The following is a 24,256-nucleotide window of genomic DNA, read 5'->3' on the forward strand; positions in this document are numbered from 1 at the left end:
AAGTTATGCAGTCTTGTGGTTGGAAATTTCACCGCTTCGTGGCGTTAGTGTGCATTTCTGGAGATTGTCAGATTTAGATGGTTTGTGAAATAAAAAATTAAGTGTTTAAAGCATAAAAACCCGATTTAATCCACCTATGGTGAACAGAACCCTTCTTACACTTATTAAAATTATTGTTGTATTATTTGTATTTAACATATTTATTTTGTGTAATTGACCAAAAGTTCTAGAAAATATTGTGGATTTGGCATCTAGTGGATTGGTTTCCAAAAAAGCATCATGAACCATGGACTTAACTACCAGAAATGCCAGACACCTCTTAGAACCTTGTATGGAATGATAAAAAAATAGCTTACATATTCTGGAATATTGTATCTTTTGTTAACTGCCAAAAGATCTTGAATCGATTAACGAATGGATAAGAAAATCATCGAGATAACTTTGTCTAATATCTCTTAATCAGTCGATTGAATTAGCTCCGAAGTACTTGGTATTCATGGTTATGGTGTAGAAAGGACAAAAATGCTATATCTACTAAGTTAATCAGTTTTGGCGTTAGCTAGTTATTTTAGCTGTCCGGTTCTTGCATTTTTCCCACAATATATAAATTCAAAGCTTTCATTTAACATATTGTTACTTTTCATAGAATTCCTGTTTATTTGTAATTTGTTATTTATTATTTTGTTGAAAACAATAACCTGCTAGTATACACTTTATATGAGGTCAGCATTATTTATTGAACAATTTCCCATATACTGGTCAACAACTCATGCAAGATAACAAGTGAATATAATAATAAAAAAAGAATTTATTGAAATACTCTTCGTTAGATATCTCAGTAATCAAATGTTGAATAGAAATAAAATTTCAGGGCCTTTTACAAGGATATTGTAGCTTTGATTTGGTGCTAAGCGAACCCAAATCGGTTGACAGACGGTTGAGATATTTATTATGGTACCCTTGGTCAAAAATCTCTCAAAAAGTTAGCCTGTATTACTCCCAAGTACTCTTTGAAAGATATCTCGGTAATCAAATGTCTAATCCTAATAAAATTGTATAGGGTTCTACCGTTCTACTAGAATGTTGTAGCTTTCATTTGGTGCCAGGAGAACCGAAATCGGTTGACAGACGGCTGAGATATTTATTATGATACATTCGGTCAAAAATCTCAAAAAGTTTAGTTGCATAAATCCTAAGTACTCTTCGAAAGATATCTCTGTAACCAAATGTCCAATCGAAATAAAATTTCTGAGGGATCTACTAGGATGCTGTAGCTTTCATTTGGTGCCAAGAGAACCCAAATCGGTTGACAAACGGCCTAGATATTTATTATAATACACTTGGTCAAAATTTTTAAAAAGTTTAGATGCATGACTCATAAGTACTCTTCGAGAGATATCTCGGTAACCAAACGTCTAATCGAAAAAAAATTCAATAGCGTTCTACTAGGATATAGTAGCTTTCATTTGCTTCCAAGAGAACTCAAATCGGTTGAAAGACGGCTGAGAAACGTGCGTGACTTTTTTTTGTAACGCACATACACACACACACACACACACACACACACACACACACACACACACACACACATACACACATACACACACACACACACACATACAGACATTTGCTCAGTTCGTCGAGCTGAGTTCATTGGTATATGAGACTCGGCCCTCCGGGCCTCGGATCGAAAGTCGGTTTTTCGAGCGATATTTATACCCTTCTTATGGGTGTAAGAAGGGTAAAAAGAAATAGCCTTCTGCTATTGAATGGTTTATCAAAAGCTTTTAACAGAGTTTCTCATTTTAAACTACTGCACAGATTATAACACCTATTTGATTTCAGCTGAGATTCTGTTTCATTGAGTAAATCATATTTGAATAACCGCTTTCAAATTGTGGAAGTTAAAATAAATCATTGATGTCCGATCGCTATTCTATCGGGAGTGTCACAAAGATCGATTTCAGGACCATTGATGTTAGCCTTATTTTTCAACGGTCTTCCATCATCTTTGAAAGTATGTAATATCCATATGTTTGCAGATGATAAGAAGCTGTATTTCTACTGAATTATTATGGACGTTAAATGCATGGCAATGAAACGTGACTTACGACATGATGTGCCGAAATTCGATATAAATTTCTAAGCTCCACAAATAATTTGTTTTCAATCAATTCTTTAAAAACTAAGGTGATTGTAATTTGCAGATGACTAATTGATCCAGTTGTATTATGTTAATTCAATAAAAATGATAAAACTTCTAATTTAAGAATATTTTTTTTAAATAATCTAGAATGGGATCACAAACTGCAAAACCTATGGAGGATTGTGAAACTTAAAACTTACTTCAGGAATGTTAACAGTTTCAATGGTTCTACCCCGTTAGGCCGAAAGCCGTTAGGCCGAATGCCGTTAGGCCGAATGTCGTTAGGCCGAATGCCGTTAGGCCGAAAGGGTCGTTAGGCCGAAAGGGTCGTTAGGCCGAACAGGTCACTAGGTCAAATGGGTTGTAAGGTTAAACGGTTAGCTTAGGCAACTGGATGGAAAGAAACTGTTTAATGTTCGAGATAAACGGTCTTCGACCTTGAAATTTTGGTTGGCTTTGAATGGTTAATTGAATAAACACACTAATAGTTTTTCGCGTTTTAAAGTCTAAATTATAGTTACACCGGAAACAAATTCAGAGTTCCAGTACAAACATGATTAACAAGATTAAACAACTGAATCGAGTTCTCTAAAACTTAGAAAGAACAGCCTATGTTTAAAAGAAGGAAAAATCTTCGAAGAAAAAGCTGTTAGTCGTTATGCTTATAGTGAGTAAAAAAGTAATACTACGAAAAAACACCCTATGTTCAGAAGAAGGAAAAACTCTGTTGAGGGCTGTAAAACATTAAAACTAGAAAGAGCAGCAGTAGACTACCGCCTAGACTACCGCCGTGAAACAGGACAGTTAGACTAGAAAGAGTTTAGAAGAAGTAAAATTTCAGATGAAAAAATTGATTACTATAATACGAATATGGGTAAAACAGCCTATGTTCCGAAGAAGAAGGAACTCTGATGAAAAAGTTAATGGCTGTAATCTTTATAATGAAAAAAGAACAACCTATTTTCAAAAGAAGGAAAAATTTCCGATGAAGAATTTAATAGCTGTTATGTTTTTAGTGAGTATAACAGTTAGACTAGAAGAAAAGCCTATGTACAGAAGAAGGAAACACTTGTATGCAAAAATTAATGGCTGTAATACTTATAATGAGCAGAATAGTTAAACTAGAAAGAACAGCCTATTTTCAAAAGAAGGAAAAATCTCTGTTGAAAAAATAATAGCTGTAGTGCTCATAGTGAGTAGAACACTAAAAATAGAGAGAACAGCCTATGTTTAGAAGAAGAAAAAATCTCCGATGAAAGATTTAAAAGCTGTAATGCTTATAGTGAGTATAACTGTTAGACTAGAAGAAAAGCCTATGTACAGAAGGAGGAAATACTCTTATGAAAAAAATTATGGCTGAAATACTTATAATGAGTAGAATAGTTAACCCTCAGAGCCCCAGGACAAACTTTTTATTTTTAATCGGCTGATACTCAGGATCTGTAAAATATAAAAATAAGCAGTTTTCACTATGATCGATGGGAAGAGTTGTATTTCATGCTAGGGTAGTTGTCAAACCGGAAGTCCATGCTTGAACCTGATTTTGCACCGGAAATAAGTGTTCCCTAGTGCTATGTTTGGCGATATGTTCTACAGCTGCCTTTTGGCTACTTTTTTCAATAATTAGCTGTTGATTCTCGGTAGATCAATTAAGGTGGAATCTAAATCTGTCCTTTAATTTCTTAGCGAAGCGTGCTTTTACAAATTGGAATCATTCTTGTAAATTGGGATAGAAACCGATAAACGCCTAAAAGTATGCAATGATGTAGTAATAATTCGTAGACTAAAAGTATGACCAGTGTTTGAATTTTAGGTGGATTTATCACATGAGTAATACTTTTAAAAGAAGGGCTCGAATATACGAAACAAATTCTTCATAGACACCAAACTTCTCAAATCATCTTTTCAGGTGCAAAATTATTATGATCACGAAATTGGGTCTTAGGGAGTCCTACCGGAAGTACACTCCTGGGACCAAGTTTCAGATGCATCTCATGCCAGAAAGCAGCCTCAGCATTGTGTTCTTGCGTTGGCCTACCATTTCAAGTTGTTAAAGATTTCAGAATTATTATAAAATACCAGATTCATAGACGACTCGCCAAAACATTGCACCAGAGAACACTTATTTCCGGTGCAAAAACAGGTTCAAACATGGACTTCCGGTTTGACAACTACTCTTACATGAAGTACAACTCTTCCCATCGATCATAGTGAAAACCGCTTATTTTTATATTTTACAGATCCTGAGTACCAGACGATTAAAAAAAAGAAGTTTGTCCTGGGGCTTTGAGGGTTAAACTAGAAAGAACAGCCTATTTTCAAAAGAAGGAAAAATCTCCGATGAAAAAATTAATTGCTGTAATTCTCATAGTGAGTAGAACATTAAAACACAAACAACAGCCTAAGTTTAAAAGAAGGACAAATCCCGATGATAAATTTAATAGCTGAAATGCTATACTTATTCTTCACCACTTATCCTTACAGCTTTTTTGTCCACTAGGGCACTACGTAAGCGATTCCAATTGGCAGCTGAACTTACACTTTGTACAGCGCCTAAATGTATTCTATTTTACTATTTTGGACTGGTTGCCTTTGCGCTGTTTTCTTTTTTGTATCCTGCTCATGCTAGAATGATAAGTACGATCATGTTGATGCTTTAAGGTTAGGTATAATAGCCTTTTTGTTATTTGTATTACATTCATTTGCAAGTAGTATTATGTTGACAATGTTACTGTATTGAATATCTTTATCCTGTCGATAGCTTTGGTTGTGCCCGTTCACCATAACACTTTGTTTCTAACTAAAAATAAGCTTTTTCGAGATACTGTATTATAAATCTTTTCTACTTAGCCTCCCAAATTGATATTCCCCACAGTTCCCAATGATGTCGACTTTTCTCATGTTTATCTCGTTTTGTGCAATATAAAACGATATAAGTCAGTAGGCACATATAATGACAACCTATTCGGCCTAACGACCCTTTCGGCCTAACGACCCTTTCGGCCTAACGACCCTTTCGGCCTAATGACCCATTCGGCCTAACGACTCTTTCGGCCTAACGACTCTTTCGGCCTAACGACCCTTTCGGCCTAACGGCATTCGGCCTAATGGCCTTCGGCCTAACGGCATTCGGCCTAACGGCTTTCGGCCTAACGGCCTGCTCCCTTGCATTACCCCTAGTAGGATATTGGGGTCAATATCAGGGTGGCCACACAAAATCCAAATTGAAATTCCCGCATTTTTCCCGACTTTTTCCCGCATTGATTTTAAATTTTCCCGACTTTCTTTATATTACCTGTGGAGCAGTAAAACATCCAAGAATCCAAACTTTTAAGTGGATCTGTAAAACTTACTGAAAGATTTACAGTGTCATTGTGATACTGTGACAATTTTACAATATATTGGAGACTAGCTGTCCCGGCAAACAACTGCCTGCCTACTGTGTTTTTGACATCAAGTTTTATAGAAAGTGTCGCTCAAAACGGAATTTCAGATTTTAGTGTTTTTCTGGCATCCCTGGACACCATTTACAATTATTTTCTCACACGAACACGTCGGAGCCCTGCACGTATGCAACAGTGAAATAATGAAGCATATCCGTTGACCCGTTCCCGAGCCTATTCGTGACATACAAACACCATTCCATTTTTATTTATATAGATGTTAACATCAAAAGAAATTTACATGTAACATGTGCTTCAAGTTTTCTTCTTATTCTGGATGTTGTGTAACGTAAAACTATACTTGAACTCCTTAAGAAATGCTTGATAAAGTTCCTATGAAAATGTAGTCGGCTAACTGAAATATTCTTCTTTGGTGAATTCTGTATAGAAGTTCAAATCTGTACATAAAACAGATAAGTTGTGTCTATGAGAGCACTAGTAGAGTAAAGTGGGGCAAAAGTTCGAGTGGGGCAAGAGTTTCTTTTGAAGTTTTTGAACTCAATTCAAATGATTTCTTTCGGGTGTCAAGGTTGTTCGAACCCTTTTTGGAGAAGAGTCTTTCACTCCAAAAATTATGAAAATTGATCAATATTTCGAGAAGTTATGACAAAATGTTGGTTTTTGATCAAAAAATTGTAACATGCGATAGCCCTTCCAACGCATGGAATGAAATTTTAATGAAATCGAATTCGATATTTTATTTTGGGGCGTAACTAGGTATATTTTGAAGATGCTCTAGCATGTATAACTTTTTGCAAAAATGATTTGGAAATCGTATTTTACACATAGTGGGGCAAAAGTTCGAATTGTGGGGCAAAAGTTCGAGTCATGTGGCAACTTTAGGTATAAACCTAAAATTCTGTAAAATGTACATATTATCTCTAAGAGTGATGGCATTAGTGAGAAAATTCGATTAAAGTTGAAAAAAAAAGTTGTTTTATCTGAATTTAGCGGAAAACTACTAATTTTTGGTGTAGTAAATTTAACCCTGATTTGGGTAAAATCCAAATCGAGTTTTAAAGTGTATTCCACTTCTAACATCAAATATTAAGTGGTTTCAGGTATTCCTATTACCAAAGTGTCAAAATAGTGTGCTACGGTTAGCGAAATTCCACAAACACTAGATTCGAACTTTTGCCCCAGTGGTGGGGCAAGAGTTCGAATAAAACACACACATACAAAATGTGTTGTAACTCAAAATTGAAAAGACATTTGGCGTAACTTTGTTCAGCAAAATTTTAGTACATGGATAGTAGAATCACCACACGGTATTTATTTATTTTTATCTGCTTCGATTTTTTGAAATAAGTTGAATTATCAACTAAGGTCGAACTTTTGCCCCACCTTACTCTAATGAATTCCTTAGCGGAATTTTCTCAAAAAAATTAGAAAATATGTGGGGATTTTAAAAGGTTTTCAATTCATAAACAATTTCTAGCTGAATTTGTAGAGAAGTTCTAAAACCCTGAAAAACATAATTTTGACATTTCTGAATTCATGTGTAAGGTTTTTTTTAATATTTTAGGAAAAATAGATATTCTGGGCTTCAGCTTTAGTAGAAAAATCCCATTTTGGAAAAACTCATTTGGAAGCTTGTGAATAATGAAAACTGATGCGTAGAGTGTACATCTTAAAAAAGAGTCCAATTTTAGTCGAATTTCTCTAGGAGTTTGAAGTGAATCTAGTACAGCCGTTTTTGAGTAGCATTCAAACACAAACTTATTTAAACTTATTTAAACTTAATTAAATGAGTTTGTGATTCAAACCTTTGGATTAACCTAGGGTCAAGCAAAAAAATCATCAGACATACCTACAAGTTGGGCTTAAAATTATTTCCGTATAAGAAGTGTTCTTTTTCTTTTGACTTTCACGATTTCAGGACAATGTTTCGTCAGCAAAACTTGTAGAACCCCCAGAGAGACATAAATCAGTTCTTCAGATTTGCATTAGGAATTAAGGTTAAAAACTCCTTTACAATGTTCATATGTCTGTCCTAAGGAATTCACGCTAGAAGCTGTTCATGTTTTCCATTGGTTAAGGAATACCTTCAGGAGACAAGTCATACAAAGATTTAATAAAAAAAAATCTAGAAGATCCTGTCTTCTGGTTTTTAATTTGCAATTTTGCTTCCGTTTTAATGTCAAGTTCCAGGTTAGTGAATTTATCCAGTAATTCTACAAAAACTTACACAGAAAATACTTCAACATAATTTTATTAAAAATCTTCCAGAAACTCTTCCGAGACGACTGAATTTTTTATGCTTTCAGTAATTATTCCAAAAAAATTTGAAATGTCACTATACGAAATTGTTAGTATGATGATTTTGGTGATTGCAGAAAGCTTTTCTATGAACTCATTCTGAAATTTCTAGAAATACCATTAAAAACTCCTTCAAAGCAAAATTTTCTGGAAGTCCTTGACTAGCGAATTAAAGAGTTATTTCAAAAAGTTTCAATAAAAACTTAAATTCTTGATATATATATATATATATATATATATAAATATATACGTTGAGTTTCATTAAATATCATTATTATTATTAGTTGAAAAAACAGCTTCGTTGAAACAACAAAATTAAATTTTAGTTTCAATACAATACCTTTTATTACTTCAGAACATTGCTTTTGTAGATTTGCTAAATCGTATTTTTGTTTCGAAAAATTTTATGCATTGGGTTTGATAGCAGGTTGATTTCGGGCAATTCTAGAAACAAAAAACTTTATTGTTGTTACAAATTTATGAATTTGTTGAATCAACAATATTTGCAGGTACACGCTGAGTCAACAATAAAAATCTGTTGAATCTAAAGACTGGACTCGAAAAAAATGAGACACAAAGAATAATGTATAACTTTTGATTGCGTGTACAAAAATAGCTGATTTTTTTACCAGGAATAGTACATTATGTGTAGCTAATGCCATAAAAATTTCATCAAAATCGGTTAAGTGTTGGCGGAGATACCGTCGAAATAAGAGACTTACCATTTGAGAATCTTGGGCTAAACAAACACTTAAAAAAATATCACATTTTTTACCTAAAACTGTAGAGCCAAAAATACTGAACCGATTTCTATGAAAATTTTAGATGTATTGTGTCAAAAATTCATTCAATTTGATTTGACCTTTAAAAAGTTATAGCCATATATGTAGTACTATGTCACAATAAGCAAGTGTGGTTTTTGGTATAGTGACATTCAAACTGCTCTAACTTTTAAAATGTTCAATCAAAATGGCTGAAATTTTCACTGAGAACAGATTAACACAACGATTTTACACTGTCAAAGTTTCAAAAAATATCGGGACAGTGTTGCCAATACTACAGTCAAAATAATGCACACTGATTTTAAAATGTAAAAAAGTGCCCAAAATTTGTAAACCCCGTTTTTTGTTTGAATTGTTAAAAAGAAGTACTGAACCGATTATAATGAAATTTTCACCACTTATTTATGACTTACTTGAAGAACTTACAGTCAAATTTTTAGACGTTTTGATGAGCTAACAATCAAGTTATAGCCTAAATAATTTTTAAAATGGAAGCCCAAAATTTCCAAAATCACATTTTATTGTATCGACAATATTTGCGCCAATACTGAACCGATTTTGATGAAATTTTTAGGGCATTACCTACACATAACATGCTATTCCTGGTTAAAAAATCAGCTATTTTTGTGAATGCAATCAAAAGTTATAAATTATTTTGAGTGTCTCATTTTTTTCGAGTCCAATCTTTATGCAGAATTCCTTTGGTTTTAGAATATATTTTTCTGCGTATAACATATTAGGAGGGTTAAATCACTGCATACGTTGGGCATTCAATTTGACTAGATACTCTAGTGTGGGTCACCTACAATGACAACTGCTGGGATACTCATTTCTTATTTTTTAACTACGTTATTGTGCGATGCTATATGGAATCATTCACCAAGGACCTAAAGATTGTGGCCTCATCACTAAGATACTGATGATCTTAAGGCTTAAGCACCCGTCGTCATTTTTCGGAAAATAAAAAGCAGTTTTCTCGCTGTAAATCAAAACATCGACCATGAAAATGACTGAGAATCCAAGATAAGCGCGACAATATCTATCTGAGCTTTCCTAAACGTCTGGATCTTGATTGAAACTTGTCAAAAATGCTGTATTTTACAAGCACAGTAGCACCGCACAGCGGCGTAATGCGTACCAAACACCAGCTGTAAAATGTTCATTTGACATAAACTGCATTTTCAAAACTATAACTGAGTTTGCTATAATGTTCATATAAAGATTATCAAAATATTTTTTTTTGTATTATAACTGACCTTGTTATATTTCTGATATAATTAAATCAGGTTTTCAAATCATTTTTGTCAAATATATCTTATTATTATTATTAGCTTTATTAAGGAGATTTTCAGCCCGCGGCTGGTTCATCTCCACGAAATATATCTAAATATAACAAACGGTGATATATCTATCAACCGTTGATATAATTTTGTTACATTTTTGTTATGCCTTTCTGATCGGGTAGGTTACCGCTTCTGATGCATATGCAGAAGGTCCTGGGTTCGTCCCTTTCCTCCTACTTTGTATCTTTCTACCTACTGTCTCTCTCTATACATCTTATATTATATTATTATGTTCATAGTCATCGCTAGAACCAGAAACGAAGTAAAAAAACGTTTCTTTTCCTTCCAACTTCCACAGCACAGTGTCAATCACATAACGCCCACTAGCTATGCAACCAACCCGACTAGAAGATTCTAACAAAAATATAACATAATTATAACAAACCATGATATGTATAACTCATTGTGATATGATCATGTTTAATATCATTGCTGTTTGAAAATATTATAACTCAATTGTATCATATTATGTTATAAATGTTGTTCAATAACTCATTGTGAAATAATTTAGTTCTGATTCTTTGACATTCAGAACATCATTTTACAGAATTGTATCAAACTATGATAGAAATTAGTTTTCTTGAAGCTAAGATTTATATCATATTGTGTTATAATTTTGTTCTGATTACAGGTCGGACTCGATTATCCGGAGTCAAGTTCTGATGATTCTCAAATATATATCTGGCGAACGGAATGCTCTATAAAGCTGAAATTTTGACATTTTGTCAAGCCAACTTTGATTAGTGATCAGTCAAAATTTCAGCTTCTTACATTGTTTCGTTCGTGAGATATTATTTTGGTAAGCGCCAGAACCCGACTCCGGATAATCGAGTCCGACCTGTATAACAAAAAAGGTTGTTATTTTGATTAGACCGGTGTACTTTTTGTTACAGTTTTAGTTATTTTAACATCATCCTGCATCTAGTTTATAACAAAATAAGTTATAGAAAAATTTCATATCATCATAACGCAATGTGTTATAAACTTGATATATTTTTCTAGTCGGGAAGCAAACTGTGCCACATCATCTTCACAGTAATCTTCACACAATCTATCACTTTACGTCTGGCATCCACGCACCAATGCACAGTGGGAAAAATCGACCCAAAAAACGGATCTTTTAACGCCGCTGGTTTCGGTACTAAAAGTTGACCATTTCTGACGTAAACAAACTACAAGAAATCGATTGGTGCTAAATTCATTCACTGCACGGCACGGGAAGTGGTCCATTTTGCCCCATTTTGCCCTTTTTTTCATACAAAAAGAGAATCAAAATGTACTTTCAAACAACCAACACGACTGTAGATCGTTGAAAATAGCTGCAGGTGTAGTTAGAGGTCAATAGAAATCATAAACATATATGAAAGATCCTTTTAAATGCTCATTTTGCCCCATATGCCCCATCAACTGCTGGAAATTGTGAATTTTACATAATTATGAATGAATTTTTAATGTTACTAATTTGAATGTGTTTTTTTTTTTGCATAAACAAAAAGCGCTAGTTCTGATATCACCAGAATCATCTTCAGTAGTTGTCCAATTTGCCCCATTTTGCCCTATTATCATAAAAAATGAGATTTAAAGTACTTATAAGAAACAGATACTGCTATGGAACGTTGACATTAGTTCTAGTTGCAATTGGAAGCTAACAGTTATCATGCGCATATATGAAAGATATTTTCCCTATTTTACCGTACATTCCCCTAAAACTGCTGGATGATTTTTTGTATTGTTTTGTATTGTTTTATAATGTCACTGGTTGCAATACATGAAGTCCTGAATCATTTTTTTATGTATGCAAATACGATTTATCGATTAGCTTCCGAATGATTCACGGGAAGATACAAATAGCTCTCCATTTTACCCCAATTTGCCTTGATTTGTTGTCGCCTCATGAATGAATTGATTTCCCGCATTTGCTTATGTCCGAATTGATGGACTTTTGTTACTGAAACCAATGTAATCGAAAGGACAGTTAAAACATATGACTTTAGTGGGGAATACAGGGTATAATAAGCATTGACCCTAATTTTAATTTGTGGCACATATGCACACCACTGATTATATGAGGCATCTTAAGTATATATATACGCACTATTTAATCAGTTTAGTGCATATATTACATATTTTATGAAATGCTTATTACGCCCTTAATTCCCCATCAAAAGCTGAAATTATAGAAAGAGTCATATATATGTCTTTTTGATAACAGTACCAATAATGCTAATAAGGGAAATTAATTTATTCATTACATGACAAAAAATCAGGGCAAATTGGGGTATAATGGACAGCTATTCATACCATTCCGAGAATGATTCTAGCATTAATCGATAAAACGCATTTGTATATATCAAAAATGATCCAGGACTTAATGTTTTGCATCCAACAACATCATACAAAATATGTTATTATCCAGCAGTTTTAGGGGAATGTAGGGTAAAATAGGGAAAATATCTTTCACATATGCGCATGTTAACTGTGAGCTTCCGATTTCACCTAAATCTAATTTCAACGTTCTATAGCAGTATTTGTTTTTCAAAAATACATTTTAAATCTATTTTTTTTTCATGAAAATAGGGCAAAATGGGGCAAATCGGACAACTCCCGAAGATGATTCTGGTGACAATAGATCTGGCACTTTTTGTTTATGCCAAACAAATCAATTCAAATCAGTAACATTTAAAATCCTTTCATAATTAGGAAAAAAATGTGAATATCTAGAAGTTGTTGGGGCATATGAGCATTTAAAAGGATCTTTCATGCATTCCTATGATTGCTATTAACTTCCAATTACACCTGCAGCTATTTTCAACGATCTACAGTCATGTTGATTGTTTGAAAGTACATTTTGATACTCTTCTTGTAAGAAAAAAAGGGCAAAATTGACCATTTCCCGTGCCGTGCGGTGAATAAATTTAGCACCAATAGGTTTCTCGTATTTTTTACGTCAGAAATGGTCAACTTCACGTACTGGAACCAACGGCGTTAAAAGATCCGTTTTTTGGGTCGATTTTTCCCACTTTTTTTCCCACTGTGCAATGCATGAACCCTCTGCCAAAAATGACCATTTCCCAACAACACTCCGACATCCGAATGACCTTGTGCAGGCGCAGAGGATTCAACGGCTTGAAGTGGACAAACGGGCAACCATCACTTCCCTCCCCTTTCCCACATTGACCTGCATCCTGACGTAGCAGGCGCCATTGTCGCCTAAAAATAGAAAATCTCCAACACTCACACCCTGAAGATGCCTGTTGGTCCCAGGCAGCAATCTCATTGGTTTCTTGTGTTAGTGTAGCTGACCTGACGATACGGATGTAGCAACTACGGGTGGTCAAACAAGCTTAAGCTCAAGCTATGCTTACACTCTTATTTCATCTATTTTTTTTTCAGTGAGACCATGCTGAAAGTCTGGGTTCGGTTTCCTGTCGGTCCAGAATCTTTTCGTAAGCAAGAATCCATGGATGTAGTTGCATCATGTTTTATCAATTGTTGACATTCTCTTGCTCTTTGTAGCATGTTTTACCATACCTAATACACGACTTGTTGCACTATCGAAGAATCCCCTTCGCCCCCACATGGAGTACTTCCCGCAGGAATCCCGGTAAAATTTTGTGGAGGAATCCAGTCTCAAAAAAAAAAAAAGTCGGAAGAAGTCTTAGGAGGCATAACGGAAAGAATCACGAAAGAAATCCTCAAAGAATCCTGGAGGAATCCCAGAAGAAATTCCGGAGACAATTCTGACAGAGATACTTGAAGGAATCCCGGGAGCAATCCATGAAATGCTGGGAGGACTCTATGAAAGAATCCTGGGAGTAATTCGTGAAGAAATTCCGGATGAAAGCCCGGGAGAAGTCCCTGTAGGAATCCTGTGAGATAATCAAGGAAAATTTCTGAAAGAATCTATGAAGGAATCCTGATAGAATCCATAAACAAATCTTGGAGTAATCCCTGGAAGAATCTCAAAAAGAATCCCTTTGAATATCCTGATGGAATCCCTGAAAGAGTCCCGGGAGATATCTATGAGAGAATTTCGAGATGAATCCCGGGAGAAAATCCAGAACAAATACAGGCAGAATCCCTGACACAATCTCGGGGATAATCTCGGGAATAATCCTGGGAGTTTCCTGAGAGGAATTAATAAAGGAATCCCTGATGGAATCGAGGGAAAACCAAACAAGGAATCCAAGAACGAATCCCGAGAGAAATCTTTAAAGTATTCCCGAGAAGAAGCCTTGAAACAAGCCGTGAATCAATCTCTGAAAGAATCTCTAAAAGAAACCTGCGAGAAATCAATAGTGAAGTCCCGTGAGGAATCAATGAAGGAATTCCGGGAAGAATTACTGAAGGAATCCGGTGAGGTATTCAGCAAGTCCTGGGAGAAGCCCGGGAGAATATCCAGGAAAAGGCCTGGAGGGATCCCTGACGTAATCTCGGGACTAGACTGTAAAAGTATCCCGAGAGGAAACACGGAAGAAATCCTGAGAGGAATCCCGGTAAGAATTCCTACAGAAATCACATGAGCAATTCCTGAAGATATCCCGGGAGGAGTTCGGGAATAAATCTCGGGAATAGTTCCTGAAAGAATCCAGGACTGAATCCCAAATGAATCACAGGAGAAAATCCAGGAAAAGGCCTGAAGGAATCCCTGACGCAATCTCGGGAACAATCCGTGAAAGAATCCCGAGAGGAAACTCGGCATAAATCCCGAGATGAATCAATAGAGGAATCCCGGGAAGAATTCCTGAGGGAATCACGGGAGAAATGCCTGTAGGTATCCCGGGAGGAATTCAGAAAGGAATCTCGAGAGGAATTCCTGAAGGAATCACGGAAGAAATTGATGAAGAAATTGCTGAAGAAATCCCGGACCGAATCCCGAAAAGAAGCCCAGGTTGAATGCCAAAAAAATAAGGGAAAATCCTGGAGGTATCCCTGACGCAATCCATGAAAGAATCCCGGGAGGAAACCCGTAAGAATTATGGAGAGGAATTAGTGAAGTAATCCCGGGAAGAATTTAAAAAAAAAATCAAGGGGGAAATTTCCTGAATCTTGGAAAGAAGTTCGGAATGAATCCCGGAAAGAAGTCCGGGATGAATCCCGGGAGAAAATCCAGGAAAAGGCCTGCAGGAATCCCTGACGCAATCTCTAGAATAATCCGTGAAAGAATCCCGAGAAGAATCATTGAAGGAATCCCGGGAAGAATTCCTGAGGAAATCACGAGAGGAATTCAGGAATGAATCTCGGGAGAAATTCCTGACGGAATCACGGAAGAAATTGCTGAAGAAATCCCGGACGCAATCCCGGAAAGAAGCCCAGGTTGAATCCCACGATAAAATCAAGGTAAAATCCTGGAGGAATCCCTGACGCAACCCGTGAAAGAATCCCGGGAGGAAACCCGTAAGAAACACCGAGAGGAATTAGTGAAGTAATCCCGGGAAGAATTAAAAAAAAAATCAAGGGGGAAATTCCTGAAGGAATCCCGGGAGGAATTTAGGAAGGAATCTGGCGAGAAATTCCTGAAGGAATCTCTGTAGGAATTCCTGAAGGAATCTCGGAAAGAAGTCCGGGATGAATCCCGGAAAGAAGTCCGGGATGAATCCCGGAAAGAAGTCCGGGATGAATCCCGGGAGAACATCCAGGAAAAGGTCTGCAGGAATCCCTGACGCAATCTCTAGAATAATCCGTGAAAGAATCCCGAGAAGAATCATTGAAGGAATCCCGGGAAGAATTCCTGAGGAAATCACGGTAGGAATTCAGGTATGAATCTCGGCAGGAATTCCTGACGGAATCACGGGAGAAATTGTTGAAGAAATCCCGGACGCAATCCCGGAAAGAAGCCCAGGTTGAATCCCACGAGAAAATCTAGGTAAAATCCAGGTACGAAAGCGTTGCTTTCAATTACTCTCACTCTCATTGAGTCCCGTTGGTATAGGGGCTATTGACTGCGACCGGCAATCACTCGATCAGGGTTCAAGACCCGCTGGGCGCAATAGTTGAAAACATGGGTTGTGAATTATAAGACATTTTTTCAATTGATGACGATGTCGGTAAAGTAGATTTTTGCTATTTTCGTCGATAAAATAGCTCTGAATGATAACTAATCGATAACAAAACCAGTAATCAATCAGCTGTATTTTTACATGTTGATAACTAAAAGCAATGTTGAACAAAATATTGTATAACACAATTAGTTATCAACTTGAACTCAACGATAACTTAACTTCTTATCATGTTGATATTCGAGAAGTAAATTTGAGTTATCATTTTTGTTATGTTGGCTCTTAATTCAACATAAATGATAACAAACTCAGTTATCAAACGAACGATAACCAGGTAACAGAACTTGTTATCATTTTGTTATTCGCCTTTGCTCGGGATGTCCCTGACGCAATTCGTGAAAGAATCCCGGAAGGAAACCCGTAAGAAACCCTGAGAGGAATTAGTGCAGTAATCCCGGGAAGAATTCTTGAAAGAATCCCGGGAGGAATTCAGGAAAGAATCTGGCGAGAAATTCCTAAAGAAATCTCTGTAGGAATTCCTGAAGGAATCTCGGAAAGAAGTCCGGGATGAACCCCGGGAGAAAATCTGGGAAAAATATTGGAGGAATCCCTGACGCAATGTCGAGAATAATCGTAAAAGAATTCCGGGATGAAACCCGGAAGAAATCCCGAGAGGAATCAATGAAAAAATCCCTGAGGAATCCCTTACGCAATCTCAGGCATAATCCATGGAAGAATTCCAAGAGGAAACAGTGAAGGAATCCCTGATGGAATGCCGGGAAATGTCCTTGAAAGAATCCTGGAAGAAATCCCTGAGAGAATTCCGGCGAGAGTTCCTAAAGGAATCCCGGGAGGAATCAATGAAGGAATCATAGGGGGGACTACCAGAAAGGAATTTCAAAAAAAAAATCCTGAAAGTATTCTTGACAGAGCCCTGGATTAATCCCAGGAGATATCAATGTAGAAAATCCGAATAATGGTGAACAGCGGAATTCCGGAAAGAATCCCGCAAGAAATCCCGGGGAAATTACTTAAGGAATCTCATAAAAGACGAAAAAAAAGAATCACAAGTGAAATCAATGAAGTAATCCCGAAATCTCTGAAAGAAACCAGGAAGAAATCACGAAATAAATTCAGGAGGAGTCCCTAAATGATTCTAAGGATGAATATCTGATAGAATATCGGAAGGAGTCCCAGGAAAAATTTCTGTAGGAATCCCGAGAGAAATCAATGAAGAAATGTTGGAAGGAGTAGCGGCAGAAATCTGTCAAGAAATCCCAGGAACAATCGATGAAAGAATAACTGAATGAATCTTGGGGAGAATTTCCAAAGAAACCCGACCACAAGCACATAACAAGATGTTGTTAGAAATAACAATAGTTGATATAATTCTGTTATAAGGGTTTTTCTATGTGAATATTCATAACAAAAATATATTAACTTTTGATATAACATTAGTTACAAAATTATAACAAAACTTGTTTAATTTTTCAAACAGATGTATAACAACATTTGTTATATTATGCATTATAATATAATAGCCTCTAACATAATTTCACAACACGTTTACTGCAATCTTTGTTATCTTTTTTGTAAAAAAAAAATTATGAATTTATAAGATTTTTTGCGTTGTCGTGAAAAAGATTGTTAATTTTTGTTATTTTGGTCACTCGAGCCAAGAGATTTATAACAAAACTTGTAACAAATTTGTTCTGAAATATATAACAGTTATAATTTTGTTACAACTTCGCAAGTTTAGTCAAACAAAATTTGATATAATCTTGTTATGATTATATTTCAACTTGTCATATTTTTGTTTTAGTTAGAACGATTTTTGTTAGAGTTTTTGTTATTTTTTTAGTATTTAGTAATAGTATTTTATTGAAAACGGTAGCCTGTTAGTACATAACTTTTGATCAGGTCAAGGAAGTTATTTTAAATACTACCGGTACATGCTTTATAGCAATCGTTGTTACAAAAATCATTGTAACAAAATAACACAACCTGTAAATTTTGTTTTTCCCATCTAGTCGGGAACCCCTGTAAAAATCATTTCTTCATTGATTTTTACAGAGTTTTCTATAGCAATTCTTCCCAAGACCATAAAGGAATTGTAGGAGGAATTCCTAGAGGAATCTGTTACGAAAGTCCGGAAGAAATTCTAGGGAAATCCCTGACGGAATCTACGGAATAATTCGTGAAAGAGCTTGAAGGCAATCCTGGGAGCAATCCCTAAAGAAATAACGGGAGAAAACAATAATAGAATCCCTGATGGAAGGCCGGAAAATATCCCTGAATGTATCTCGGGAATATTCTAAGGGAATCGCGGGAGGAATACTTGACAAAATGCCGTAGGAATCCCAGGAGAAATCCCTAAGCGAAACCCATGACGCACCAATGGGTTTTTGTAAAGAAATTCCTAAAAGAATCCCGAGAGGAACCCGTAAGGGGGCATCCATTAAGTACGTCACGCTTAGAGGGGGGGAGGGGGGGTTTGTGAAAGTGTGACAAGCAATGTATTAGGTATAGGAATACCCCGTACGAAGGGGGGAGGGGGTTGAAAATTCTTAAATTTAACGTGACGTACTTAAGGCGAAACTGGAAGCATTTCCTCACTTTTTGGGTTTTGATTTTTTATTAAATAACGAAGCAATATTTTCAAAATCGGTTTTCGTGCACATGTAGAGTATAGATCAGGGTATCTCCTGATTTTTTTTCGTGGTGGAAAATGTTTTTCGTTTTTGCAAAAACCATTTTTGAACAAAATTTCACAAAAAAATGGTTTCCGCGAAAATGGAAAACATTTTCCACCTCAAAAAAAATCAGAAGATACCTTGATCCATACTCTACATGTGCACGAAACCCGATTTTGAAAATATTGCTTCGTTATTTAATAAAAAATCAAAGCCGAAAAAATGAGAAAATGCTTCCAGTTTAGCCTTAATGGATGCTCCCTAAAAGGATCTCGGGAGCAATTCTTGGAGGAATTCTGAAGGGATTCCATCAATACCCGACTAGAAAAATATATCAAGTTTATAACACCTTGTGTTATGATGATATGAAATTTTTCTATAACTTATTTTGTTATAAACTAGATGCAGGATGATGTTAAAATAACTAAAACTGTAACAAAAAGTACACCGGTCTAATCAAAATAATAACCTATTTTGTTATAATCAGAACAAAATTATAACACAATATGATATAAATCATAGCTTCATAAAACTAGTTTCTATCATATTTTGATACAATTCTGTAAAATGATGTTCTGAATGTCAAAGAATCAGAACTAAATTATTTCACAATGAGTTATTGAACAACATTTATAACATAAAATGATACAATTGAGTTATAATATTTTCAAACACCAATGATGTTAAACATGATTATATCACAATGAGTTATACATATCATGGTTTGTTATAATTATGTTATATTGTTGTTAGAATCTTCTAGTCGGGTAACCCTGCGTGGAATACCGGGAAGTATTCCAGGAGAAATAAAAGGTGAAACCTGGTAGGAATCCTAGGAGACATCCATTGGAAATTATCGGTAGGAATTGCTGAATATTTCTTAAATAAATCTCTGCAGGAGGCCTTGTGTACATAGACCAAAACATCCGTAATATAAAGTACATTTAGTGCACATTTTTTTTGCTGGAAATCTTTTCTACGTATGGCTCTTTTACACTTCAACAGTATTGTCAAAGACGCCCCATCTTTATATCTCTGCCAATTGGTACCCCCCTGAAACCTACTGAAACCTCCTGATCCAATTGTGAATGCTTGAAACATCCTTGAAACACTCTGGAAGCCTAGTGAAACATTTTTGAAACCCCCCTTGAATCCTCTTGAACGCTGTCTGGAACTCCTGAAAGTCCCCTTGAAACCCCTTTAATCTCTCGAAACCCTTCGAACCGCTTCTGAAGCCCTACCCGACTAGAAAATTGTAACAAAAATATAAAATTGTTATAACAAACTAAGATATGTATAACTCATTGTGATATATCATGTTCAACATCCATGATGTTTTAAAAATTCTATAACTCAATAATATCACATTAAGTTATGGTTGTGTTTTGGTAACTCTTTGTAATATAATTTAGTTTTGATTCTCCGACATTTAGAAAACAAAGTTTCAAAACTGTATCAAATTTTGATAGAAACTAATAGGGCTGAAGCTAAAATTTAATATCCCATTTTGTTATAATTTTGATCTTATTATAACAAAAAATAGGTTCCCGACTAGAAGATTCTAACAGAAATATATCACAATTAGAAAATAATTTTACACAATTATATCAAAATATGATAGAAACTAGTTTTCTTGAAGCGGAAATTTATATAATATTGTGTTATACACTGAATTCTTTTTTTACACGATCTTTTTTTACGCGGTTTTATTTTACACGATTTTTTTTACACGATTTTCTCGAAATTACGCGATGTGTTTTTGGAAAGATTCTTCTCTCCTGGTCGCAATTTACTTCCGATAGGGCTCAAATTTCTACCAGAGATCTCTCTTATCATCCTTGATACCCTGTCAAAATTTTAGGATGATCCGATAAAAAAAGTTTTGAAAACTTTTTTTACACGATTTTTTTTACGCGGAACAAAAAATCGCGTAAAAACAGAATTTAGTGTAATTTTGATCTTATTATAACAAAATAGGTTATTAGTTTGGTATACTTTTTGTTACAATTTTAGTTATTTTAACAACATCCTGCATCTAGTTTATAACATAATAAGTTATCGAAAATTTGTATAACAACATAACACATTGTGTTATAAGCTTGATATGTTTTTCTAGTCGGGTTATTATCTTGATTAGGCCAGTGTACTTTTTGTTGCATATTAAGTTCTTTTAACAGCATCCTGCAAGTATTTTATAACATAATAAGTTATAGAAAAACATATTATAACATCATAACAGAATAAGATATAAATTTGATATAATTTTCTAGTCGAGTGTGTACACTCTTCCTGGAAGGACTTTCAATCCCTTTGAAGCGCCCCCTTTGAAACGAAACTCCGTGAAACGTCCCTGAAACCCTGATTTCCAAGGCGCCTCAGAGAGCTCCCGTTAAAGCTTCCCTGGACCCTCTGCAACGTCCTTAAAACGCTCCTGAAACGTCTCTGAAACACTTTGAACCATCTGACCTTTTCTCTCAAGCTTTATGACGGGATCTACTAAGAATCTGCTAATAAATTGATATTGTATCGAAACTTTCACAAAAATCTCGTAGAATTGAATCGCTTCCAATACTTGGCCTTCTAACCGCTGGCTGCTGACAGCTTCCAACAAATGCTAACGGAATTCGATACCATCCAGTAGAGCCACCAAGAACCTGAAACGGATACCTAGGCATATATTGCATCCGCCAAATTAGCTCGCTTCCAGCAGCCCACAGTTGCGGAGGTATCGAAGTGAAAACAATGGCTGCTGAGCAAAGCAGCACGGTCTTGCAAATCGTTACCTACCTACTTCAGGGCGAGTGTTATAGGACGACCGAGCACAAGGCGGTTCCTGGAATCGCAAGCATCACTTCAATCGGTGGGTCGGATCGGTGTACCACAATCGTCTTGCAGGTCGTCGTATTCGATAAATTCCAACGACAAATCTGAATCACAGTCAGATTTCCACACTGGAATAAAAGCTTATTGCGATTTTCATGTGGGCCATTTTTGAAAATTTTTCTATAGTACTATTACAAGTTTTATTTTTGTGTTAAATGTGCTATTTTAACTTGTTAATATTCCCCTAGAATTAATGCACATTTATAGGGCTCTGGCAGAATAGAGGCCAACAATCTTATTTCGATTGCCAACATTCAGGCCATTTCGGACCGTGATTAAGTACTAGAGATGTAAACCTTTCCCTGGCACAGACTTCAAGTTATAGAACTCTAGTGATGAAACCCGAATCTGGATGCCCCTTAGGATTCGAAATTCCTAGACAAAACTCAAGCTATGAAAGCAACTAATGCTGCGAACAAAAGGCAACCTGCCAGAGAAAATACGATTACAGGATTGACTGATGGGCCAACAACATTAATGAAACCTCGTCATCCTGCGATTGGTAATTGTTATCCAATAGGATAACAGGGCAAAATTCATGTTGTGTTGTGTTTGTCCAAATGTAATGTCCTAATTTATTACGCATTTATAAGGTTCCACTACAAGATGTTATATGTTAATATGCATTTGTAGTGCTCCATCATTTTTTCGTAATAATGGCGCCCAACGTCGGCACGGGTTTTGTAGGTGTCCATGTTATGGCGCCCAACCGCAAAACCCACGCGGGCATTGTAAATAGTGTACATATAGCAATAGTATTAGATTAGCCTTGTGTTTAGATGTAGAAGATTTTTCGTCGCGATCGTGACGGAGTACGGAAATGGGAAACTTTGCCTGTTCTGCACAACTACGTTGTGAAGCAAGTTTCCATTTCTTTTGTGTTGAGTTTATTTAGTTAATCCAAGATCGATAATCCAATGATGGAATTTTTCTGATCGATTTGGAATTTTTGTTTGAGTTTGTACTAGTGCCGCCAAGATCGAAAATCCAATGATGGAATGTTCTGTTTGATTTGGAATTGAAGCCTACGTACAGTTTTGTTGTGTTTCTGGTGTATTGCAGTAGGTCTAGCCGAACCAACTTCAAGGTCTTCTACCAGGACAGAAGAGTTTCTGTTGAAGTTGGATGTAAGTTATATGTTAAAGGTACCTTTATATAAGTTTTTATATAATTTAAGTACGTACGAAATTTTTGTGGATGGTTTCATCCACAAAAATTTCTTTTCCGTTGGGTGTGGTTGTATTACAAGTTTTATTTTTGTGTTAAATGTGCTATTTTAACTTGTTAATATTCCCCTAGAATTAATGCACATTTATAGGGCTCTGGCAGAATAGAGGCCAACAATCTTATTTCGATTGCCAACATTCAGGCCATTTCGGACCGTGATTAAGTACTAGAGATGTAAACCTTTCCCTGGCACAGACTTCAAGTTATAGAACTCTAGTGATGAAACCCGAATCTGGATGCCCCTTAGGATTCGAAATTCCTAGACAAAACTCAAGCTATGAAAGCAACTAATGCTGCGAACAAAAGGCAACCTGCCAGAGAAAATACGATTACAGGATTGACTGATGGGCCAACAACATTAATGAAACCTCGTCATCCTGCGATTGGTAATTGTTATCCAATAGGATAACAGGGCAAAATTCATGTTCTGTGTTGTGTTTGTCCAAATGTAATGTCCTAATTTATTACGCATTTATAAGGTTCCACTACAAGATGTTATATGTTAATATGCATTTGTAGTGCTCCATCATTTTTTCGTAATAGTACTTTGAAACAAAAAAAATCTGAGGATTACATATCGTGTGAACTTCATCATGACCGTGAGAACTTCAAACCATGTACATTCACATGTTATGTAAATTTTTGGTATGTAACATGTAAACTAATTACATTAGATTACATGACATAATCACAACTTAAATTTACATGACATAATGAAAGGAAATCAAGTGTCTGTTACAAAACTTAAAGAAAATAATTATTACAAAGTATTAACATTCCACAACACATAGAACCTTACAAATGCACAAACAAGAGACAATACCAATTAGAGACAGGACAACACAAAACATAAATGGGCCCTGTTATCCAGATGGATAACAACTTCCGATCACAGGATGACACAACATTAATCATCCTGGAATTGTATTTTAGTTGGCAGTTTGCCTTTTAGTTCACAGCATTTGTTGCTGTGTTCATAGCTTGGTTTTGTCTAGGAAAACTAATCCTAATCGGGCATCTCGTTTCGGGTTTCGTCACTAGAGTTCTATCAATTGAAGTCTGTGCCAGGAAAAGGTTTACGTCTCTAGTATATTAATCGCGGCCCGAAATGGCCTGAATGTTGGCAATCGAAATAGGGCATCTATTCTGCCAGAACCCTATAAATGTTAATTAATACAAGGGGAATATTTTCAAGTTAAAATTCAACATGTAACACAAAGAACGCACGAATATTAAACTTTGAACACATTAAACAATTATTCTGTCTTATTAATGTAACAAATATTTATACCCGTAACATGTCTCCTGTCGTAATTCCGTCGGTAAATCCTATAACAGTCATATGAGCAGTTTTCTCAGTGAACAAAGGGGTCGACTCGCCCTACCCCTCCTAGGAGACAAATATACTTTGGAAAAGCATATCGGCTTGTGAAATTCGACGTTGTCTAATCAGATGGAAATTGGCAGCCATCCAGTCGTCG

General features: G+C 35.7%; 1 protein-coding gene and 1 long non-coding RNA gene across 7 annotated transcripts in view; one reads left to right on the forward strand and one right to left on the reverse strand.

Annotated features, from left to right (window-relative positions):
* Positions 1-24,256, reverse strand: part of LOC109422192 (signal transducer and transcription activator) — a 388,739-nt gene that overhangs the window by 230,878 nt on the left and 133,605 nt on the right. The gene's annotated exons all lie outside the window — the stretch shown is intronic.
* Positions 1-24,256, forward strand: part of LOC134284871 (uncharacterized) — an 88,400-nt gene continuing 64,144 nt past the window's right edge. Inside the window, exon 1 of the long non-coding RNA XR_009995985.1 lies at positions 1-24,256. This exon is cut by the window's right edge and continues 22,369 nt beyond it. This is a non-coding gene — a long non-coding RNA (uncharacterized LOC134284871).

This window comes from Aedes albopictus, chromosome 1, assembly GCF_035046485.1.
Source record: "Aedes albopictus strain Foshan chromosome 1, AalbF5, whole genome shotgun sequence".
Classification (NCBI taxonomy): domain Eukaryota; kingdom Metazoa; phylum Arthropoda; class Insecta; order Diptera; family Culicidae; genus Aedes; species Aedes albopictus.